We start from the raw sequence: 7,109 nt of genomic DNA, 5'->3' as shown, positions 1-7,109 counted from the left end.
TCCAAAAATAGAAAGTGACTTGTAATTGAAAATTGCCAAAAATGGAAAGTTTTTCTCCTCAAAATTACGTGTCCAAAAATGCTTCAAATGAAAATTTGTTCAACATGAAAGTTGTAGATCTTGCTCTCACCTTTCCAAAAAGTCCAAGAACATGAATTTCTCATGTGTGGTTGGCAAGATATGGATTGATCATTGTCCAAAAAAGTTGAATTTCAAAGTGGCATAACTTTTGATTCACAAGGCCAAATTGAGTGAGGTTTCTTTGAGCAAACTCCATTTGACATGTACTTTCATGATGCATCATCACATTTTATCAAAAATCATCATAGCAAAAGGCCATTTTTCAAGTGGACTTAATTTTAAAAAGTGGAGGGAAAAAGTGATTTTGCAAAATATTCATTGTTTTCACATGATTCCTTTTGCACTAGCTCACATACACCATTTGTAACTTGCTGCAACAAAGAAATTCCACTGTTACATTGGTTTGGCATAAGTGAGGGTGAATTGGTAATTGTCCATTTAGCATGAAAATGCATTTTCACTAATCCATTCCATTTTTCACTAATTGTGATTACTAACATCATTAACATAGCATATATAAACATAATTGTAACTGTTTTTTTATTAACCATAACAGAATTCAACATTCTAGATCTAGATCACAAAAACCTCTTCACTTTCTCTCTCACTTTTTTTCCAAATATCTCCACAAATTCTACATTGTTCTTCATCAATTCATCATTCTCATGCATAATTGAAGCTGTTGGAAGTGAAATCTTGAAGAATCCAAGCTAATTCAAGGACTGTCACAAGAAGCTTCAACAATGGCAAGTTGAATTTCTGAGCAAATCGTGCATAATCAGTACATGAACCTTGCTTCATCCACTTCTATAAGCATCATAGAGTTTCTGTTTTGCCTTTTCCAAGCTTAATACACACGAATTCACAGTTGTGCTCAAATCAAGGTGATTTTTCGAATCCAATAATTCTTGAAATTGATTGATGATTTGGATAGATCTTTCTTAGTAGAAAATTCTGCAATTCGTTTCACTAAATTTGGTTGAGAAATGAGAGAGATATGTGGATTTGAAGTTTCATGCATGATTATGTTTGGCTTTGATTCTCTTAATTTAGGAAGAATTAGGAAAAATTAATTTGAGATTGTGAATGTACATTGAAAGACCTTTCCATTGATGTATGGTTTGTGCAATTTGGTGACAAAAAGTTCTTGAGTGATGAATGTGGTGATGAATGCAAGAACGCGCAAAGAACACTTGAAATATTTTTAAAATAGGCTGTTTGATCCATGAAAGTCGCGTTTAGCCAGGCGGATGATGTTATGAACAGTAGCGCGCGCTACTTGCTGTTTTGAATAGGGACTCGGTTCGATCCCTCTGTACAGCGGTTTCCTTTTTGCCTTGCCACATTAATTTCCATATGCTTTCATGTGCTTTACATACTTGTTCAACATTTTTTTATTTTTTCCTCAACATCAAAAATCCATAACTCATTCAGTTTTAATCCAAATTTCATGCAATTTTTTGTGGAATGCTCCTCATGATGTGCTTGATTTTCTGGTGATTTTTAATAATATTGTGCACGGGTAGATTATGAAAATGCTTAGGGTTTGCTTTGACATGTCATTTTGTGCACCATGCTCACTCTTTTGCTCATAACATGATGATGCCTAATTAGAAATACATGAAATTTTATATGCATGATCTTGACTCTTTCCTGATCATTTTGATATGTGGTTTGTAATTTTTGAATTCCTGGATTGAGAGTTATGCCATGATCTTTAGAGGTGTTACATTTTATGCCATGCCATGTTTTGTGCATTTTCTTGATTTTATTTACCATGCTTGTTGAACTTGAATTGAGCTGGATTTTTGCATGAGATTACATATGGATGTTGAGAATTCATGTGAATTTTTCTGGAATTTTTGGATGTATTTCTTATTTGATTGGGATTTTATTTGCTGTTTAGTCATTTGTTGACTTTTTATGAGACATGTTTCCATTTGATTTGTGAAATTTTGGTTATTAATTGGATGAATGTGAAATTTGGCATGAGTATTGTAGACATCTTGAAGTGCATCTTGGCTCTGGTCTCATTCATTTATCATGTTTTGTCTCTGTTTTATGATTGGTTGAAGTTGATGCTTGTTTTGATGCCATGTATGAGCTTGCTTGAATTTGTCTGGACTTTATGAATTTCATTGACTTGCTTCCCTTGGTCCAAATGAGCTGAAATTTGGTATGGTTGACATGTTATGGATGCTGTTTGATCATGAATTTTTTGGGGATTTATTGAAATGTTTTGGTATTGATTTGATTGTGATCATTCTGTTTGGTCCTTTGAGGTTCTAAATTGCATGTTTGTTGCTATTTCTTTCATGAAATGATATTAATGAATGATATGAATGTGAGACCAATTGGATTCTCTTTTTGATTGATTTATCTTGGTTCTGACCATTTTTCACTTGCTGTTTTGAATTTTTCACCTCCTTTGGACCCTAGGCTTGGCCTAGTGGTCTTGTTTCTCATGTTTGAGTTTGCTTTTCAGGTTAAGAAGCAAATGCTTTAAGGAGATTAATGCAAGTTGATTGAGTTTGGTTGCTTGTTGTGAACTAACTTGTTTGTTTTGTAGGATGCCTAGCTCACTTGCTTTGGACTTGTGCTTTGCACATGTGATTGATTGTGTTGTCTGTTGGCTCTTATGCTGTTTGTTTTGACTTTGTGATTGGTATACTGATTGTATTTGATTGATTTCAGGTACATTAGTTGCTAATAGTTCCTTGAGAACTTGCTTGCTGTTGCTTGGTTGTTTAAACCAATTGAGGTAGAATTTCTTTTCTCCATGTAGTCTGGAAGACCTGGCCTGTTACTTGGCCAGGCACCTGTCTGAAGTCCTCCTTAAGAGGCAATGTTTGTGCCTGTTTATTTTTGTCCCCAAGCAGGTAAAGACCTTGATTAAGGCAATTGGCAGATAAAAGAGATATGCAATCTATCTCCCGCTATTCTGTTGAGTCGTCCCTCTGCTCACACCACTGTGTTGATGCATTGGGACATTAACCCAAGATCTTGTACAGTTGTACAGTTGAGTCAGTGTCTTGAGTGTAGAAGGGTTCCCACTTTCTGAACCCACGCTCCTTTGTCTAAAGCTCTCCCTGGCCAGGGATAAGAGCTGTGAAGTCTCATCTTCACTCACCTTTCATCTGCTTCACCCTGACTCTCAATGTCAGGGTTAAGAGCGAACACTACCCTGTACAGTTGGCTTGCTCTTGCAGCCTCACCCTTGTTTGAGTCTCACTTGACTGGATATAGTGTGTGCTACTTGTGAATGTTTGCTTTATTTTGATTGAGCATGTGTGTTTTGCTTTGCCTGTTTAGGATTAGCTTGCAGTCTGTGCAAGTTAGGATAGAAACCATAACATAGGGCAATGATGCATGATAACATCTAGGCTCGAGTCCAGCTCCCTAGTAGTGTGTCTCCCTTTGTATCTGGTTAGGTGAGAATTTCTTTCCCGTTCAGGGGAACTACGTCGCCCTGATCCTCATACCAGATGAGGTACGTAGGCAGGAGACCGTGCGAGGTCTCTCCGGGCACCCTTTTTCTTTTTGTGTGTGTTTGTTTGACAGTTGCTAGGCTCGAGTTCCCGACTCCTTAGTAACTTGTTGTTTGTTTCTTCTTGTGTGTCAGGATATGGATGTAAGCCCAGCGATTGGCTGTCCGTATCCTGAGTGTGTTTGTTTGGTTCGGAAGCCGATGTAAGTCCAGCGATTGGCGTTCGGGTTCCAGGTTTGCCTGTGTTTGTGTGTGTCTTGTTTGGCGTGCGTGAGCCGAACTACGACAGCTCTGATTCTCGTTCCAGACGAGATACGTAGGCATAGGATGCGATATCCTAGCGAGCCCTCTTCCTCTTCCCCCCACCTGTGTTGTCTTCAGTGTGTGTGTGTGATGTTTGTTTTAGCAACCTTTTCTTTCCTTTAGAGCGTGGATCCCGTCGAGTACGACGGATGCGTAGGGGTGCTAATACCTTCCCTTCGCATAACCGACTCCCGATCCCATTCTCTTTGGTCGCGAGACCATGCTTTTTCCAGGTTTACTCTGAGCGTTTCCTTTCCCTCTTTTGGGATAAATAACGCACGGTGGCGGCTCTGTGTTGTTTTTGTTTCAGCCCGCCGGTTGTTTTTCGCGGATGCGACAATCTTGAAGTGCTTCATCACAGGACGTAGGCTAGATCAGAGATACTAGTCCCAGAGGAGTATCTTCAGAGGTCCTGAAGGTAGATCTGGTTCTGACAGGTTCGTCCTTGTTACCCAGAATCAGTTCTTCAGATACGTTGATACGACTTTTAGCTTTCTTGGGGATTACTGTGGAAATAATTTCCTCAGAGTTCTGAGTGGCAGTTGCTTCTGGAGCTTTATCAGATCCTGCAAGAGTGATTTCTAAATCTGCAAAATTTTCAACTAGCTTTGACTTTTCAGGGTCAAGCTTATCATCAAATCTGACATGAATTGATTCTTCCATAATTTTGGTTTCTGTGTTGTATACTCTGTAGCCTTTAGAGCGTTCTGAGTATCCTAACATAATACCTTTCTGTGCTTTGGAATCAAACTTATTCAGATGTTCTTTAGTGTTTAAAATAAAGCAAGAGCATCCAAATGGATGGAAATATGAAATGTTTGGTTTCCTTCCTTTACACAGTTCATAGGGAGTCTTTTCCAGAATAGGTCTTATAGAGATTCTATTCTGAATGTAACACGCTGTATTTACAGCTTCGGCCCAAAAGTGCTTAGCCACATTAGTTTCGTTGATCATAGTTCTGGCCATCTCTTGGAGTGTCCTATTCTTCCTCTCTACAACTCCATTTTGTTGTGGAGTTCTAGGGCAAGAGAAATCATGGGATATTCCATTAGAGTCAAATAATTCCTCAAAGGATTTATTTTCGAATTCACCACCATGATCACTTCTGACTCTGATGATTTTAGAGTCAAATTCTTTTTGCACTTTGGAGCAGAAAGTGTTTGAGGAATTTCACCCATGTCCAGCGACTGAAATCATCAACAATAACTAGTCCGTACTTCTTTCCATTGACTGATGCTGTTTTCACAGGACCAAATAAATCAATGTGAAGAAGTTCCAGAGGCTTAGAGGTGGTAACAATAGTTTTCTTTTTGAAAGAGGTTTTTGAAAATTTTCCTTTCTGACATGCTTCACATAGAGCATCTGAAGAAAACTTCAGTTTAGGTAGGCCTCTGACTAACTCGAGTTTATTTAGCTGAGATAGTTTTCTCATGCTAATGTGGCCCAAGCGTCTATGCCATACCCATTGCTCTTCGTGAACAGACATCAGACATTTCACATTTTGTTCTTTTAAATCAGAAAGATTAATTTTATAAATATTGTTTTTCCTCTTGCTTGTGAATAGGACAGAACCATTGTTTTGATTTATGGCTTTACATGTTTTTTGATTAAAGATTACATCATAACCGTTATCACTTAATTGACTTATGGATAACAAATTATGCATTAATCCTTCTACATAAAGGACATCAGATATAGAGGGAAGAGTACCATTACCAATAGTTCCGGAGCCTCTGATCCTTCCTTTCTGATCTCCTCCGAAGCCTACGAATCCAGCGTCTTTAAGTTCCAGGCTTTGGAACATAGACTTTCTTCCCGTCATGTGTCGCGAGCATCCAGAGTCCAGGTACCATGACTGGTGTTTGAACTTTGCTGCATAGGATATCTGCAACATAAGCAATCTTATCTTTTGGTACCCAGAGTCTCTTGGGTCCTTTCTGATTAGTTTTCCCAGAGTTTCTTATAACTTTGGGTTTTCTAGCATTTTCAAATTTTTGTTCTTGTGTGTGTGTAGTGATATGAAAATGGAGATTTGAGTTGGTCACTAGTAGAAGTTTTATCTTCCTTAGGATCATACCCAATTCCCTTTTTATTGTTTTGACTGACTCCATAAATCATGGATGCCATAACACTCCTTCCTATCCCATTTTTCAGAAATTCTTGAAAGGCTTCTTCGTATTTATAAATTATCGTATTTGAAGTCTGTGGAGCTTGAGACAACGCTTCTTCCAGTTCTAAACGATGTTTAATTGCTCCATCTCTTTGTAATGTTAAAGATCTGATTTCATCTTCTCGTTTTAGAATTGTCATCTCAAGTTTGCCACATTCTTCAAATTTTGCTTCAAGACAGCCTTTTATTGCTTTAAACTTTTGTTTTAATTTCTGATATGAGCTAAGAGTTTCTGACAAGCATGATTCTAGATCAGATCGAGAGAGTTCAGAAAATACCTCTTCAGATTCTTCATCTGAACTGTTCCTGGATGTGGTAGCCATGAATGCCACATTGGTCTGTTCATCAGAGTCAGATTCTGATGAGTCAGATTCGCTATCATCCCAGGTAGCCATTAATCCTTTCTTTGTCCTGAAGGTATTTTTCTTGAAGATTTCTTTTCTGGAACTGTCTTTCTTTAGCTTGGGGCATTCATTCCTGTAGTGACCTGTTTCTTTACATTCATAACAAGTAATATCTTTGTTAGTTTTACCTTTTGAGGTTGATTCTGATCGATCCCCTCTGGGTCTTGGTCTTCTGAAGTTGTTGTTCCTCTTTTTCCAGAGTTGTTTAACTCTTCTGGTCAGGAGGGACAATTCTTTTTCCTCATCAGAATCCTCTTGTTCAGAGTCATCTGCATCTTTTGTCTCGGCCTGGAATGCTTTGGTTCTGTCAGATTTGCGTCTTTCAGATCTGGACTTTAATGCTACAGACTTGTTCTTCTTCTGAGGTTCGTCTTCCTCTAGTTCTATCTCATGGCTTCTGAGAGAACTGACAAGCTCTTCAAGACTGATATTGTTCAGATCCTTAGACAGCTTCAGAGCAGTGACCATGGGTCTCCACTTCTTTGGCAAGCTTCTGACTATCTTTTTGACGTGGTCTGCAGTTGTGTACCCTTTGTCTAGAACTTTGAGACCTGCAATAAGAGTTTGGAATCTAGAGAACATTACCTCTATGGCTTCGTCATCCTCCATTTTGAAGGCTTCATATTTCTGGATAAGCGCCAGAGCCTTTGTCTCTTTGACCTGA

This window comes from Lathyrus oleraceus, chromosome 5 (genome assembly GCF_024323335.1).
Source record: "Lathyrus oleraceus cultivar Zhongwan6 chromosome 5, CAAS_Psat_ZW6_1.0, whole genome shotgun sequence".
In the NCBI taxonomy this organism is placed as follows: Eukaryota; Viridiplantae; Streptophyta; class Magnoliopsida; order Fabales; family Fabaceae; genus Lathyrus; species Lathyrus oleraceus.
This window is presented reverse-complemented; position numbering follows the sequence as displayed.